At 46.5% G+C, this 16,364-nt stretch overlaps 1 long non-coding RNA gene across 5 annotated transcripts in view; it reads right to left on the bottom strand.

Moving 5' to 3' along the window:
* Positions 1-3,970: 3,970 nt before the first annotated feature.
* The window catches only part of LOC127583400 (uncharacterized), a 74,649-nt gene continuing 62,255 nt past the window's right edge, over positions 3,971-16,364 (bottom strand). For 4 of the 5 annotated variants that reach the window (XR_007958250.1, XR_007958252.1, XR_007958251.1 and 1 more), the window contains 3 exons: positions 6,428-6,512; positions 5,810-5,899; positions 3,971-5,666 (listed from right to left, as the gene is read on the bottom strand). This is a non-coding gene — a long non-coding RNA (uncharacterized LOC127583400). Of the gene's footprint in view, positions 5,667-5,809; positions 5,900-6,427; positions 6,513-8,556; positions 8,815-16,364 lie in introns of those variants that run through there. The other variant, XR_007958249.1, reaches the window with a different exon arrangement.

Raw genomic sequence — 16,364 nt, 5'->3', positions numbered from 1 at the left:
GATGCTGCCTGACCTGCTGAGTTCCTCCAGCAGGCTCATCTCTCCATGATTACAATAACTGTATTTTAAAATATTTAATATGTAGGAGGTCACTGGAAACACGATTGAGGACGAAGGTTACTGAATCAACTTGTTTCAACCATTGTATTTCATAGAGATAACTAATACAGAGCATTCCTCTTGAAGCACCTGTAACTTTAGCCTGTGTGAAACGTGAAAGTTGTTCCGAAATGTTGAATAGGAATGAACAAAAAGGCAAGACTAGTACTTACACAGAGCCCGTCACCTCAAGGCAATTCATAGTTAATGAACGTGTCTGTTATAATGCAGGCAAAAGGCGGCTGCTGATCAGTTCTGTCGGAGCCAGCACTTAAACCAATGTTACTGCGATTTAATTTTTAGAAGCAGCTCTGAAGAATTGTAACACAGAAAGCAGCCGTTCGGTCTGTCGAGCAGCGGCGGGGAAAGGGAGCGAGCGGCAGCAGGACATTCCAAGGTTGTGTATGAGATTTACCAGCCTGGTTACTGCGTGGCTCCTGGCCAGTCGAACAACAGGTAACGCAAACCCATTTCCATAAAAGTCATCGAATTATACAGTCAGAAACAGGCCGTTCGGCCCAACCCGTCCATACCGACCAAGGTGTCTATCCGACCTAATCCCATTTGGCCCACGTTCCTCTAAACCCAAGGCAGCTGGCAAACATCAGCTTCCCTTCTAATGTTCTTTCGGCTCACTCGAGATCCACGACTAACTCTCTCCATTTAGGATAAGATTTCTTTATTAGTCACGTGTACATCAAAACACACAGTGAAATGCATCTTTTTGCGTAGAGTGTTCTGGGGGCAGCCCGCAAGTGTCGTCACGCTTCCGGCGCCAACAATAGCATGCCCACAACTTCCTAACAAGTACGTCTTTGGTGGGAGGAAACCGGAGCACCCGGAGGAAACCCACGCAGACACGGGGAGAACGTTCAAACTCCTCACAGACAGCGGCCGGAATTGAACCCAGATCGCCGGCACAGTAAAGCATTACACTAACCACTACGCTACCGTGCCTGCCCTTATAAGCCACTTGCCTGGTTTTAAACATAAGGCGTGTGTCTTGGTCTTTGGTGCAAGCAGATCACCAGCCTGCTCAGAGTCAAAGAGAGATACAGCACGGAAACAGGCCCTTCGGCCCAACAAAAGCATTCCAACCATCAGGCACCCATTTGCATTAATCCCACACTAATGCTGTTTTAACCTCCCTACATTCCCATCGGGCCGACAGATTCTACCACCCACCCACACCCTGGGGGCGACTGACAGCTGCCAATTAACCTGCATGTCTGTGGGATGTGGGAGGGAACCGGGGAATCCGGGACAAGCGCACGCAGCCACAGGGAGAACGTGCAACCTCCACACAGACAGCGCCAGAGGTCAGGATTGAACCCAGGTCTCTGGAACTGTGGCTGCAGTTAGGCTTCAACTAACTGTGCCACCCTGGGACCGGTGGCCATTAGCTCAGTGTGGAGCTGAATGTGTGGAGGTGAGCACCAACTAAGGCTTATACCCCCACCGAGCTGGCACCCAACGGTGTCTTCCTCACCTTCCGCTGGAGCCCACCCTCACCCTAACCCACCAGCACGTGAAACCTCTGGCTCGAGGAACTAAGTGCCACAGGAATTCTGTACGTTTGCCTTTGGCCGACACTTTGCCAACTAAGGATAGGGGGCAAGGGTTTGGCAAGCCCCAGTGTGAGGAGCAGATTGGGAGACATCGAGGTCCCGTCCTCTTCCCCGACTTCAACCAACCTTGCACATCTCCCTTGGTGATGCTGCACATGGAGCTCCGTTAAGGCTTCAGGGAGGAGGGATTGACCTTGGAGGGAGTCCGGAATGATTATCAAAGTGGCGACAAGGGCTCAGTTTTGAGACTACCTGATATATGGGTGCATTCTGTGGAGAGGAGGGGGAGTTTAGGGATGATTTGATTCGGGTTTTCAGGATATTGGAAGGGAACTGACAGGGTGGAGGGGGAGTGGGAGAGGGACGGAGAGAGATCACCTTTGCCAATTGGGGATTGGGACTGAGCCTAACAGAAATACAACCAGGCCTCTCTGGAATGAGGTTCAGAAAGCCTGTGTGCAGAGGCCAGAGGAATGTGGAACTTTTCCTCAACGGGCCAAAGACAGCTGGTCAATTGCTAATGTTAAACTCATGACTCAGTTCCATCAATCAAGGGTACAGAATGATAAAGAGCAAAGGTTAGCAGGTCGGCCTGCCTGCCCATCTTCCGCGCGCGGGTGTGTTTAGAGAGGGAGCACGCGCTTTCTGCGGGCACCCTAGCCGAGTTCAAAGCTCGGTGGGCCCCTCAGGATCGCGTGTGTCGTGGACAGTACGAACACGATTCTTATTTGAAGTGTCACGTGTCGCGTTAACGGGTGTAGCGTCACGTGTGTGTTTTGTTAGTATTAGTTTGCATTCTCTACCGTAGTATGTCGTTGCGTAGTTTCTCTTTTCTGTATTAGATGTAGTGTATTGACACTGGTTGTCTTTTGTAGTGCTTTTAGTGAATAAACGTTTATTATTAAAAAGAGCAAAGGTTAACACATGGAGTTAGGTCACAAATTGTCTGTGATCTTCCAATAGCAGAATAAGTTGGCCTCTATTTCTTACGAAGCTGATGGGAAAGATATCAAGAAGGGCTGGTGGTGGATCCCAAACCAATTTCAGCCCCAGAGATCTTCTCGCAGCTACCGTCGGATAGGAGGTACAGAAGCCTGAAGTCCCACACCACCAGGTTCAAGAGCACCTACGTCCCTTCAACCATTCGGTACTTGAACCAACCTGCACAACCCTAATCCCTACCTCAGTGTAGCAACACTATGACCACTTTGCATTAAAATGGACTTTTTTTTGTTCTAATTGTGTTCTTTCTTGTAAAAATTGTTTAATTAACGCTTAATTTATGTTTTTCTTGTGAATGCTGTTTATCTGATGCTCTGTGCCTGTGATGCTGCTGCAGGTAAGTTTTTCATTTGTACCTGTGCACACATAGACTTGTGCATACGATAATAAACTTGACTTTGACTTTGCGACACTTAGCCATTTTTGAACTGCTCCCCTGGGCTCACCAAGAAACAAAATGGGTTTCCCTCCTCTGGACCAGGGCCCAGGGCTCACCCAGACACCGGACTGGGCTGGTTAACTGCAACAGTACTGCACAAATCTCTACTGACCGCCACTTCCACAGTTTAAACCTAGCCCGCGCTCATTTACTGGGAGTTTCAGCCGACACACACACTGGCGCAGCTAGCAAAGCTGCTGCCTCACAGCTCCAGGTCACCCGGGTTCAATCCCGACCTCCAGTGCTGCCTGCGGTTCCCCAGGTGCTCCGATTTCCTCCCACATTCCAAAGACGTACGGGTTAGGAAGTTGTGGGCATGCTATGTTGGCGCCAGAAGCATGGCGACACTTGTGGGCTGCCCCCAGAACACCCTACGCAAAAGATGCATTTCACTGTGTGTTTCGATGTACATGTGAATAATAAAGATATCTTATGATGGTCTAGGAGTACTCTATGGGCTGAAGGGCCTGTTCTGGACTGTGTGACTCTAGTGAAGGTGGTGCCGGACTGGAGCACTTTGGCTCCAGGGTTAATCCTTTCCCGGATAGGGCCAAGGTGGAAGAAACCCAGGGTGTTATTGTGGCAGCAGCCTCATCCAACCAACAGTAACACAAGACCAACCACTCTCTCCTGGTTGCTGTCAAAGTCTGCACTGCCCTGCACCTATAGGGCACAGACCTGAACAGAGCAACGCACCACCAGCACATCAGGGGCAATCAGTGAAGAGTAATAAACGTTGGCTTTGTCAGCAGGGAACAAGATGGGCTCATTGCTAAAACTGCAATTTGTGTCTTAGACCCGTTTAATACCAATACAACATTTTGCAATGGAAAATTGTCATTTACGGCGAAGAACAAACATAAACTGTTGCACAAGTTTTTAATGAGAAAAGAATCACATTAGAAAATGGAACTAGATAACCGAGAAATACTGATTAAAATGAAAATGTAGCAATGCATTTAAACACAGCATTGCAACAAGTCACAAGGTTGCACACGCACGTTCTAATTCACTTGCTGGTTATGAATTCTTCTCTCTGTAACTCAGATCTCTATCAAACCAGAAATGATACATAGGAATGTACACCGTGTGATCAGCGTCAAAATACACACCCTACCCTTCCCTTATCTGGCACAAGCAATGCTGAAACATAGCTTTGTCTTATTAAAGGACTTAAAATTTTATTCATTTACAGGATGTGGATGTCAGGTATAGACCAAGGATGACAGATTCCCTCCCCTGCAGGACATTCATGAACCAGATACACCAGTCCCATAGCTTCATGCTCATCATTACTGGGACCTGCCTCATTAAACTCCAGAATGGGGGGCTATGTGGGAGGGAAGGGTTAAGATGGATCTTACAGCAGGATAAAATGTCGGCACAACATCGTGGGCCAAAGGGCCTGTACTGTGCTGTAGTGTTCTATGTTCTAATTATCTAAATATTGGCAACATGCTGAAAAAATAGGTCAGACAGCTTCTATGGAAAGAAAAACAGAGTTAACAGGTCACATGGCCCCCTGTGTCAGAACTGGGAATAAGAGATAAAGGTAACGCTAAATTGTAGGGAAGGTGATAGGTAGGTCGTTAGAAATATCCATGATTGCTGGAGCCAGGTCAAAAGACAACGCTCACTTTCTCTGTCTGTACCACCACTGGCCATTTCTGCTCGAAGTTATCTGTGATACAAGCTCAGGTTCTCTCTCTCTATGACCTGCTGATCATGTCCCACAGCCCCATTGTCAGCAACATGCAACACTGACACAGAAACATTATCACCCTCTCACTGCCTCACTAACCCATTTGATCCAGCCTCACCCTACCACAGGTATTCCCTTCGTCCTATTCATCCTTCCTGCTGCCACCTCTGCATCTTAAAATTACTTTTAAAATTCCTCTCTCAGTTCTGGTAAAAAGCCTTCCACCCGAAACGTTAACTGTTTCTCTTTCCGCAGAAACTCCCTGACCCACTGAGTGCTTCCAGCAATTTCTATTTTTATTTCAGATTTCCAGCATCTATAATTTTTTAAAAAAAATTTAATTATTCCCCAGCTACCATGGTGGGATTTGAACTCAGGTTTACTGGTTCAGAGCTCCAGGTGCCAGTCCAATGACTTAACCACTAGACCAGGATAACCTGTTGACTTGGGGTCAACGATCCTTCCAACTCAATGGATTTTCTCTCTCGATCTCCTTCTGGTCCAAAGAGAAGATAGAGGGCTCACATGGGTGATGGTGGTACAAAGGCCCTCTTCTCCACAACCTGACAGTATTGGCGACAGCTCTGGATTGGATGGGAACAACCCTGGGTCTTCACGCGCTAGATGTCTGTTTGGATATAGCATTAAAATCTAACCTGAACCAGGTCCAATCCAAACCCAACAAGCACGTATGATTATTTTTACACCTACCCCAACCTTCGCCATAAATATAACAACCTATTCACCTGTTATTATAATAACATAATTATAACATACACATGTGGTAATACAGGGCAGAACTTCCTGGCCTGGAAAAAGCATCTGGTCGGACTGGTGTGGTCTAAACATGTGGAGCCTGCAGAGTAAAAGGGGGGGGGGGGGGGGGGGGGAGAAGAAGAAGATTCCAGATAAAAAAAGAGCATCAGAAGAGGGAAGAAATTAATTTTTGGTCGCAGTTGCGAAACGGGTGCGAGAGTATCAGCCAGCAGTTGTACTCACCTCTGCGCAGTCGGTTCCATCGGCGTAACTGGAAGCGATTGGCAGGAGGCGAGTGCAACAGACAGCCAAAACCCCAGCAAGCATTCGGCTCTGAAACCACAGACCCACTTCTCTGACTTACACTGTACAACACTACTCAATACACAACACCGGTCAAATACTTTGAGTCCACTTGGTTGAAGAAGCCAGGAGCAAGCAAAAAAAAAAATCCAACTCTGCCAACATTTAAATCTTTTCCTTATCAAAACGCTCAGTGTCGGACTCTCTCACCTGTCTGTATTGGGTTTTATCTGGGAAGCTCAGGGGTGAAACTTGACGGAAGGAGTGGGTGAAAAGTCAAGAGAGCGCGCGGCATTTCTGCGGCAGTATACTTGCTGACTGCTTCTTATCAGTGGACACCACAACCAGCTAAGACACTGCCAGAGAAACACCCACATGTACAACCCACGCTGGGTTCTCAGGTCTGTGCCCTGTCATCCACGCTCTCAGAGGCAGCTCCAGTAGCCGGTGTCTTGAACAGCTCGCGAGTGGCTGCCTTGCAGAGAATCCCGGGAGAAACCGGCCAGGGAATGTGAATCGCAGAGCGTTGGCATCCCGTGAAGCTGTAAATAAGCTCACCTTCACTCCTCTTGAAGCCCTCGTTTCTCTGTGGCTTAAACGGGTGCAGGGAAGCTCTGCCCGGATGGACAACACGCACATCTTCCTAAGGGCAACAGCATCGAAAGTTTATAACACAGTAGAAGACTTCCTTCAACAAAAAAAAAAGCTTCCAGCTTAATTTTACACTAATCCCGTAAAGCACGAAAGTTTCTGAATCTTCCCCCTACTCGGCACAGAATTCCAGATCCCAATATCCTCTGGGTAAAAATGCTTTTCCTCGTCTTCCCTCCTACCACTTCAAGTCTATGCCCCCGTGGATTCTGACCTCACTGCTAAAGGCAAGAGATCCTTCCCATTTTTTCATAACATCTCCATTAAGTCTCCCCTCATCCCCCTCTGTTCCAAAGAGGAAAACCTCAGCCTATCTAATCTTTCCCCATAGCTACGATTTGCCAAAGCTGGACATTAAGATAAACATCCCAAACAAGGTTAGGTTAGGATGGAGTTAGGACTTGGGAGGTTTAGGGTGTGAGTAGATTAGAACATAGAACAGTACAGCACAGGGACAGGCCCTTCGGCCCACGGTGTTGTGCCAGACAAATTAAACTAGTAAATAAACGCCTAACTACACTAATCCCTTCTTCCTACACAATGTCCACATCCCTCCATTCTCTGCACATTCACGTACCTATCTAAGAGCCTCTTAAACACCTCTATCATATCTGCCTCCACCACCACCCCTGGCAGCGCATTCCAGGCACCCACCACTTTATGTAAAATACTTACCCCCTCTCACCTTAAATGCATGCCCTCTAGTATTAGACATTCTGACCCTAGGAAAAAGGTACCGGCTGTCTATGCCTCTCATAATCTTATAAACATCCATCAGGTCTCCCCTCAGCTTCCACTGCTCCAGAGAAAACAACCCAGGTTTGTCCAACCTCTCCTTAGAGCACATGCCCTCTAATCCAGGCAGCATCCTGGTAAACCTTTTCTGCCCCCTCTCCAAAGCCTCCACATCCTTTCTATAACTGGGCAACCACTATTAGGGTTTAAGGTTAATGCTAGATTAGGGACAGGGTTCGCACTGCAGCTGAGAAACTATAACGAGACCAATGTCTGCGTGATGGATCAAAGGTCCCCCTCCACCCACTCACTCAAATCTAACCCAGTTCACGTTTCTATTCCAATGTATTTTGCGCCAACCTGCTGCTCCTGAACAAAGCCTCTCTCTTGCCACACCTCAGTGATCTGGAACACCGCAGGTTCCTGAGCCAGTGCACACTGAGCTGTGCAGCTGGGAATCCTTACTCCCAATGTTATCCACTGGGCCCTGTCGGACAGTGTGGCTGGGGCGTGACTGTGGAGCATCAACGAGGATATCCATACAGTACTCATCAGCTGGTGCTGGAAGTGTTCCACTGTGTGCATCAGCTTCACTACAAAAGGTTATCAGCCAGGATCAACTCACAGCGAAATGAACTCACTGGGAAAAAGCAGCAAGTTCAAAGTCTCCCCAAAAACAAGTTGTTACTTTTGTCCAAGTGCTTGTACACCTGAATAGGACGGTAAAGAGCGGGTGAAATATTGACTGTCAACGTCCCACTGCTTTTTTGAAATTGGACCATTATAAACTTATTCATTCCCCAATTTACTCCACAGTTCTCAACTGCAGAGAAGGAAAAAACATGCATTTTCCAGCAACATGTTACCAGAATTTCATGACAAAACTCTAATCCCTTTCTCCAACCTTTACAGTGCGACGTAGGTCACCAGGGTTATGTTTTATTCCTATTACAAAGCTAATCTGTTTTTTGCCCATTTTATTTTTAAAATCTTTTCTGCCTGGAGGAAGCATTAATTCGTAAAGCATCTTTCGCTGCAGCAGAACACGTTAAATGCTTTACAAACAACGACATGCTCATGAAATGAAAGTGATAGCTAAAAGAATACATTTGATAATCCACACAGACCCAGTGACTGATTCAGTGAAGCACCATACCAAGATAAATATGACTGAATTAAATGAGGACAAACTACACAGAAAAATATCCTGTCCCAGCAGGCACTAAAATATTAGCAAAGCACGTTTTCAACACACAGTGGAATATCGTCTGAATTATGGAAGAACAAGGAGGTTTCTCTACCTGTCTGCTTGAATAAGCTTCTCATCACTGCTAGTTACAGAGCTATCTTCTGGAGCTCCAAGGTTTCCTCAAGGGATGATTGAAGCATTGTGCCTCTCTCCCGACTTATCTGCACAGGGGGCTCATTGCTCGGGACAGCTGAGCCTGCCACCTGATTGCACCTTACGTACTTAATGACAGCTCTGGTCTTGATAACAACCACACCTAGCTCTGAGTCATAACCGTCTTGTAACCCGGTTCTAGTATTTTATCCCCCGACCTCAGCGAACTTTTACAGATTACACCGACACTAATTCAGAAGAAGAGAGAAACACACGACGGCAACGAGCCAATAATAACGAGCGGGACACCGATCCTTCCGCTTAACAGGCATCATTCCAATTAGCCCTGCTCTGTTTCCCATAGCCGAGCTGCAGCAGGTACAAATATTAGAAGCACGTAAACCGGTTGGGCGAGTGGTTAACCCAACAAGAAAAACTGCCAACTCAATCCTGCACTGGTCACATTCCTATCCCATTCAGCTTGGCAAGAACCAAACACCAAACCCATGAGTTGGCAATCCCTTTAGTGCGCGATTACTTTGGGAAGCGAGGAGTGCTCCTCCCTCTCAGCTGTACGGAGAGGTGGAGGGAGGAGACGAGAAGACAGGTCTGTCAGGCGTACACTGGGCAAGTGCAAGGGTCACAATCACAATCCCTTGGGCACTGATTAACTCGCACATAATTACAACCTGCCTTCTCAGCAACCAATCTGTGAATGAAAAATAAAAATGGTGTACAAATGCAAGAGCAATTAGGTGAAAAGGTTGCCTGTTTAACAGGCACTGTCCCAATCGGTCCCACACTGTCTGCCCTAACTCTGAACTAAGCCAATGGCAGGTACAACTATTATAAGTATGCAAACTGGTTGGGCAAGTGGTTAATCGCACAAGACAGGCAGACAGAAGTGCCAATCATTCCTGCATGGGACACATTCCTAACTCCTTCAGCCCAAGATCGTCTTCGCAGACTCGTGACAAAACACTTTGGAATTCAGATCAGTGGGCCACTGGCACACCCTGGCAATTTTACAGCCGATGCTGCTACAAAGTCTGCAGGACTGACTGCTTTAGCACTTTCTGTACATGGTATGTAAGGCTAAAAGTAATAAAACCCAATGTGCAGGAGGGAGTGGGAGACTGCAGGATGGTTGAACCTTGAATTGTAGGTGAAGGCTTCAGCAGGGATGAGCTGAACTAGTGGCAGGGATATTTGACAGCAGGGAGGTGTAATGAGACCCACAATTCCTCTTCTATATCATGTGATCCACTCTCGATACCTTCCCAACCCAAGAGTCTAACAGTGAAAAGTTAGTACGGATTTCAAATGAAAAACCCAACCAGACTTAATATTTTTTTGAAGGTGCAGGAAGAGTAGACAACAGAAACGTTGTTGGATGTAAATTTTCAATAGGGCTCCGAGAAAGTGTCCAATGAATAGACCAGAAAATGCAGAGTCAGCGGACAAGCAGAGTCATAGGGCAAGGAAACAGGCCCTTCGGCCCAACTGGTCCATGCTGACCAAGATCCATCCAGACCAAGATCCAAACTAGTCCCATTTGCTAGAGTTTGGCCCATAACCCTTCCAATCCATGTACCTATCCAAGTGTCTTTTAAAAGCTGTTATCGTACCTGCCTCAACCACTTCCTCTGGCAGCCGATTCCACATGAATACCAGCCTTGGCACAGTAGTGTAGCGGTTAGCGTAATGCTTTACAGCGCCAGCGACCCAGGTTCAATTCCGGCCACTGTCTGTAAGGAGTTTGTATGTTCTCCCTGTGTCTGCGTGGGTTTCCTCCGGGTGCTCCGATTTCCTCCCACATTCCAAAGACGTACGGGTTAGGAAGTTGTGGGCATGCTATGTCGGCGCCAGAAGCGTGGCGACACTTGCAGGCTGCCCCCAGAGCACTCTACACAAAAAGATGCATTTCACAGTGTGTTTCGATGTACATGTGACTAATAAAGATATCTTATCTTTGCCCCTCAAGTTCCTACCAAATCTTTCCCCTCTCACCTTAAACCTATGCCCTCTAGTTCTTGATTCCCCAACATTGGGAAAAAGATCGAGTTCACTCACCCTACCTATGCCCCTCATGATTTGATACACCTCTATAAGGTCAGAGTAAGGATTGCAAACTGGCTTCAGGGCAGAGGGTGGGAGGGTGCTTGCAGGGTAAGGAGGCGTGTAGTGTCGTCCACTAGGCTCAGTGCTGGGACCACTGCTGTTCACAATTTGCAATAATGATTTAGACCTTGGAAGGAAACAAAAACGAATTCCTAAATTTGCTGAGAACATCACTGAGAGATACAGTGAGGAAGATGACAGCAAATTACTGGAGGACATTAGTAAAATGGCAGAAAGGACAAATACTTGGCCGATAAAGTCAAACACTGAAAAAAGGGATGGAGCACACCTTTGTGGGAGGAGGTCACTTCTTACTTGGAAGGTGAGCCATTAAGTGTCACGCCACAAGTTCACAAATTAATATAAAACAAGATCAAGAATTTATTTCTAGCGGGACAGAACTGTGCAACAAACTTGGGTTAGACAACACTTGCAGTACTGCATCATGTTCTGTTTAACTGTATTATTAAAAAAGGATACAAAAGCATTGGAGGGACGTAGAGAATATTTACAAGAATTATATGGTAAAATATCTTTATTAGTCACATGTACATCGAAAAACACAGTGAAATGCATCTTTTTGCGTAGAGCGTTCTGGGGGACAGCCCGCAAGTGTCGCCACGCTTCCGGCGCCAACATAGCACGCCCACAACTTCCTAACCCGTACGTCTTTGCAATGTGGGAGGAAACCGGAGCACCAGGAGGAAACCCGCGCAGTCACAGGATGAACATACCAACTGCTTAAAGACAGTGGCCGGAATTGAACCCGGGTCACTGGCGCTGTAATAGCGTTACACTAACCGCTACACTACCGTGCCTGTCCTATAATAGGGCACGTAGGAAATAGGAAACATAAAGGTGCACACATCACTGAAGGATGAACAGACTGCGTTTCCTTTCTCTTAAGCAAAGGAGGCTGAGGGGTGACCCAAAAGAGGTCTTTAAAATGGGTTTTGATAGAGTGGGTACAGGGAAAGAATAACTAGAGGAACCGATATAATCCAGGAAGGAATTCAGTGCAAACTGCTTGATCCAGAGCAGTGGGAACATGGAACCTCTCCTATGGAATTGGAATTGGGTCTATTATTCTCACATGTACCAAGATACACTGAAAAGCTTTTGTTTGTGTACCATCCAGACAGATCATTCCATACAAAAGTACACTGAGGTAGTAAAAAGGAGAACAGAATGCAGAATGTAGTGTTGCAGTTACAGAGAAAGTGCAGTGCAGGTAGACAAATAAGATGCAAGGTCGGGGAGTGCTGAGCCAAAGAGTGCAGACAGATCTGGGAAGAAGCAGGACAAGTATACAAGGGAAAAGGGAATAAAGAGTCACGTTGATAGGTTTAGATGTGGAAAGACCTTGAGTGGAGCATAAACACTAGCATGGATTGGTTGGGCCAAATGGCCTGTTTCTGTGCAGTATATTCCGCATAATCCTGTGAATGTGGCTCTGCCAACATTGGCCACATCTCAGTATCACTCAGCTATGAAAAGCAAATCAGAACAAGATTAGAAAATGGAAACTATTTGTGACCAGCAGTCCTTGGTGAGGGCTCTCCCAGACAATAGTACACCACAGGATCTCTGAGAATGTACTGAGAAAATACATTTCCCTCAATAAAAGCTTTTGGATATAATCCCAAAATCTGAGGGTTTATTCTCAGTTGCTTTATATTTAGACAGCGGCTCTACTTCGTTAGGAGTTTGAGAAGATTTGGTATGCTACCAAAGACTCTTGCAAACTTCCATAGATGTACGGTGGAGAGCATTCTGACTGGCTGCATCACCACCTGGTACGGAGGCTCCAATGTGCAGGATCACAAGAGGCTGCAGAGGGTCGTAGACTCAGCCAGCTCCATCACAGGCACAACCCTCCCCAGTATCGAGGACATCTTTAAGAGGCGGTGCCTCAAGAAGGCAGCATCCATCAGTAAAGACCCTCACCATCCGGGACATGCCCTCTTTCTCGTTACTACCATCAGGGAGGTGGTACAGGAGCCTGAAGACCCACACTCAATGATAATAAACCTGATTCTGATTTTGATTCTGTATCATACTATAATTAACCTTTCTCGAAGGAGTGGCCATGCTGTATGACTCTATGACGTTAACCTTGGGGGCTACATTAGCCAACTTGTAATGCTAAACATACTAGTTGTACCAGTGTGCTCTACTTCTGAAATTCATTTCATTGACTATAACGGATTGAAACTGGAACCTTCTCCTTTTAACTGAACAACCAATTCATGCTGCAACAAACACAAGACACGAGAGACTGGAACCAATTCATGCCAGTATCTGTGCTCCACTTAAGCTCTTTGCTCATATAAATCTATCAGAAATGTAGTCATGTCTGTAACTTAGAAAGCACAGAAGTCAATTGGTGCACAGCAAGTTCTCACGAAGAGCAACGTGATAAGGATCAGGCCACCTATTTCAGCAGTGTCAATTGAGAGAGACTAGTTTTAATTTTTCAGCGAACCCAAGGGGAAAGATGGACGCTTGGTTTAACGTCTCTCAAGAAGGGCACTCACTCCCTGGAGTCTCAGCCTAGATTTTGTACCCAAGTTTCTAGTTATACTATAAACTACATCCTGCAAATAAATACATTTACTACGCTAAAAGTAAAAAAGAACATCAAATGCTAGTGCACAGTGTCTTCTCGGTACTGAAGAACCATTACCCAATAGAGAAAGGATTCTGAGCTTAGGTGCTTTGTAAGTGAGCAATCTGTGATCCGACCTCGACTGAACTCAAAGTAATGACTGGAGTGAACAGTCCACTCGTTGAAGATTAAGTGAAACACTAACACTACACGCTCGAGTCTCGAGACTGCAGTCCCGATCTGCTAAAACTCAGAATAAAAGCAACTCACTGCCTTGTGTCCCAAATTTATATCAACAGCATTACAGAATAACTCAATTTGCATTTATAAAGAGCTTTTAATATGCTAAGTTATCCCAAGTGCTTCAGGGAATTTTAATAGAACAATTTTGATGCCTAACCTCATTAGGAGATAGAACATAGAACAGTATAGCACAGGAACAGACCCTTCGGCCCACGATGTTGTGCCGAACTAATTAAACGCCTAACTAAACTAATCCCTTCTGCCTACGCAATGTCTATATCCCTCCATTCTCTGCACATTCATGTGCCTGAGAGCCTCCTGAATGCCTCTATCATATTTGTCTCCACCGCCACCCTGGCAGCGTATTCCAGGCACCCACCACTCTCTGTGTAAAAAAACTTACGCCCTCTCACCTTAAATGCATGCCCGCTGGTATGAGACATTTCAACCCTGGGAAAAAGATACCGGCTGTCTACTCTATCTATGCCTTTCATAATCTTATAAACCTCTTTCAGATCTCCCCTCAGCCTCCACCGCTCCAGAGAAAACAAGTTTGTCCAACCTCTTCTTATAGCACATGCACTCAAATCCAGGCAGCATCTTGGTAAACCTCTTCTGCACCCTCTGCAAAGCCTCCACGTCCTTCCTATAATGGGGCGACCAGAACTGAATGCAATACTCCAGGTGCAGCCTAACTAGAGTTTTATAAAGCTGCCCGACCCTTGAACTCAATTTCTCGACTAATAAAGGCAAGCCTGCCAATACGCCTTCTTTACCACCCTATCAACCTGCGTAGCCACTTTCAGGGAGCTATGGACTTGGACCCCAAGATCCCTCTGCACATCAACACTGTTAATGGTCTTGCCATCAACAGTGCACTGTCCCTTTACATTTGATCTCCCGAAGTGCAACACTTCACATTTGGCTGGGTTAAACTCCATCTGCCATTTCTCTGCCCAAATCTGCAACTGAACCATATCTCGCTGAATCCTTTGCCACTCTTCTACACTATCCATGACACCACCAATCTTCGTGTCGTCTGTGAACTTACTAACCCACCCATCCACATTTTCATCCAGGTCATATAAAGCACAAACAGCAGAGGTCCCAGTACAGATCCCTGCGGAACACCACTAGTCACGGACCTCCGACCAAGTCCCATCGACCACTACCCTGACTTTTATGGGCAAGCCAATTCTGAATCCAAATGGCCAATTCACCATGGATTCACTCTTGATATCAAATGGAATGACCCAACAAGCAAGTTTTAAGCAGGAGTGGTTTAGGATGGGAATTCCAAAATCTAGGCCTAGGTAGAGCTGTCCATTAAAGTTGGGGCTGTGCCCGAGACCCGAATTCATGCGGCTGTTTACAGCATCCTTCCTCCTGCCTCAGCTGTTCTGGACATCGCTCACTGCCCGTTGTCCTGCTCCCGCAACCCAGCAGCACAATAGCCAAGGCACCAGGAGAGAAATAAAGAGCAGTGGGGTTCACTTTGACTGGGCCATCCCTCTCGCCCTATCCTGGAACGCCTGCCCCATGCTGGCAACCCTTCCCCCCTCCGTCAATGAGTAATCATTCTTGGCCACAGTCACCAAGGGAGCCAATAACAAACCTAATCAGGAACCCATGAAGACCACCCTCAGATTGATACAGCATACAAACAGGCCCTTCGTCCCATCTCATCCATGCCAACCCATCAAGTACCCATCTATACTAATCCCATTTAACAGCACTTGGTCCATAACTTTATGCTTTGGTAATTCAAGCACACCTCTTATCCTTTCAGACACCTGCAGTAACTGCTTCTGGGTTCCTCTTGCAGTTCTGTCTGAAGCAGGTTTTGTAGAACAATAACACACGTCTTTTAATATAGAACAAAGAACTGTCAAAAGGCAGATTTTCTAAAGAAAGGAACACACTACCAAGCAATGCACCCAATAAAATTCTGAGACATACTCTAGGTAGCTGGAATCTCACTTTAACAGCTTCAAAGGCTTCTGATTCCAACTGCAGGATATTTTCTGTGAATGGGCCATTTTGTCAGCAGATCAACGTCTGCTTGTAAACTGAAGACACAAGAGACTGCAGATACCAGAATCTGGAGCAACACACAATCTGCTGGAGGAACTCAGCGGGACGAGCAACATTTGTGGGCTTGGGGGGGGGGGGGGAATTGTCAACATTTTGGGTCAACAAACATCCTGACGCAGGGTTTTGACCCGAAACGTCGACAATTCCTTCCCTCCCACAGATGCTGCTCGACCTGCTGAGTTCCTCCAGCAGATTGTTTGTGGCTCTGCTTGTAAACAGTTGGCTCCCGAGCCAGGTCAGAAGAAACCAGCAGCAAAATTCCTTCTGTCCCATCCAAAAGATGGATTTACCAAAAATTGCTGCACTCAACGGGAGGGAGGTTCTATCAAAATGTCCAGCATCTTGTCCGTTGCACCAGATTCCAACATCTGCAGTCTCTTGTGTCTCTGAGGCCACATCTGGAGTTCGGATCCAACCCTGGTCACCACACTTTAGGGGGGACACGGGTGTCCCAGATACAGAAACGATTTACCAGAGCAGTTCCAGGGATGAGGAATTTCAGCTCCACGTTTAGTTTGGAGAAGCTGATACAAAGAAGGTTGACAGGAGATCTGACAGAGATGGACAATAGATGGACACAGGGAACATTTTCCTTTTTCATTGGACGGTTCAGGGACTAGGAAAACGTCTGAAATTTTAGGCAAGATACAGGGTCAGGGAGGGGTCGTAACAGTGCTTATGATTGGAGCAACACACAATCT

This window comes from Pristis pectinata, chromosome 26, assembly GCF_009764475.1.
Source record: "Pristis pectinata isolate sPriPec2 chromosome 26, sPriPec2.1.pri, whole genome shotgun sequence".
NCBI classification, from domain to species: domain Eukaryota; kingdom Metazoa; phylum Chordata; class Chondrichthyes; order Rhinopristiformes; family Pristidae; genus Pristis; species Pristis pectinata.
This window is presented reverse-complemented; position numbering and strand designations above follow the sequence as displayed.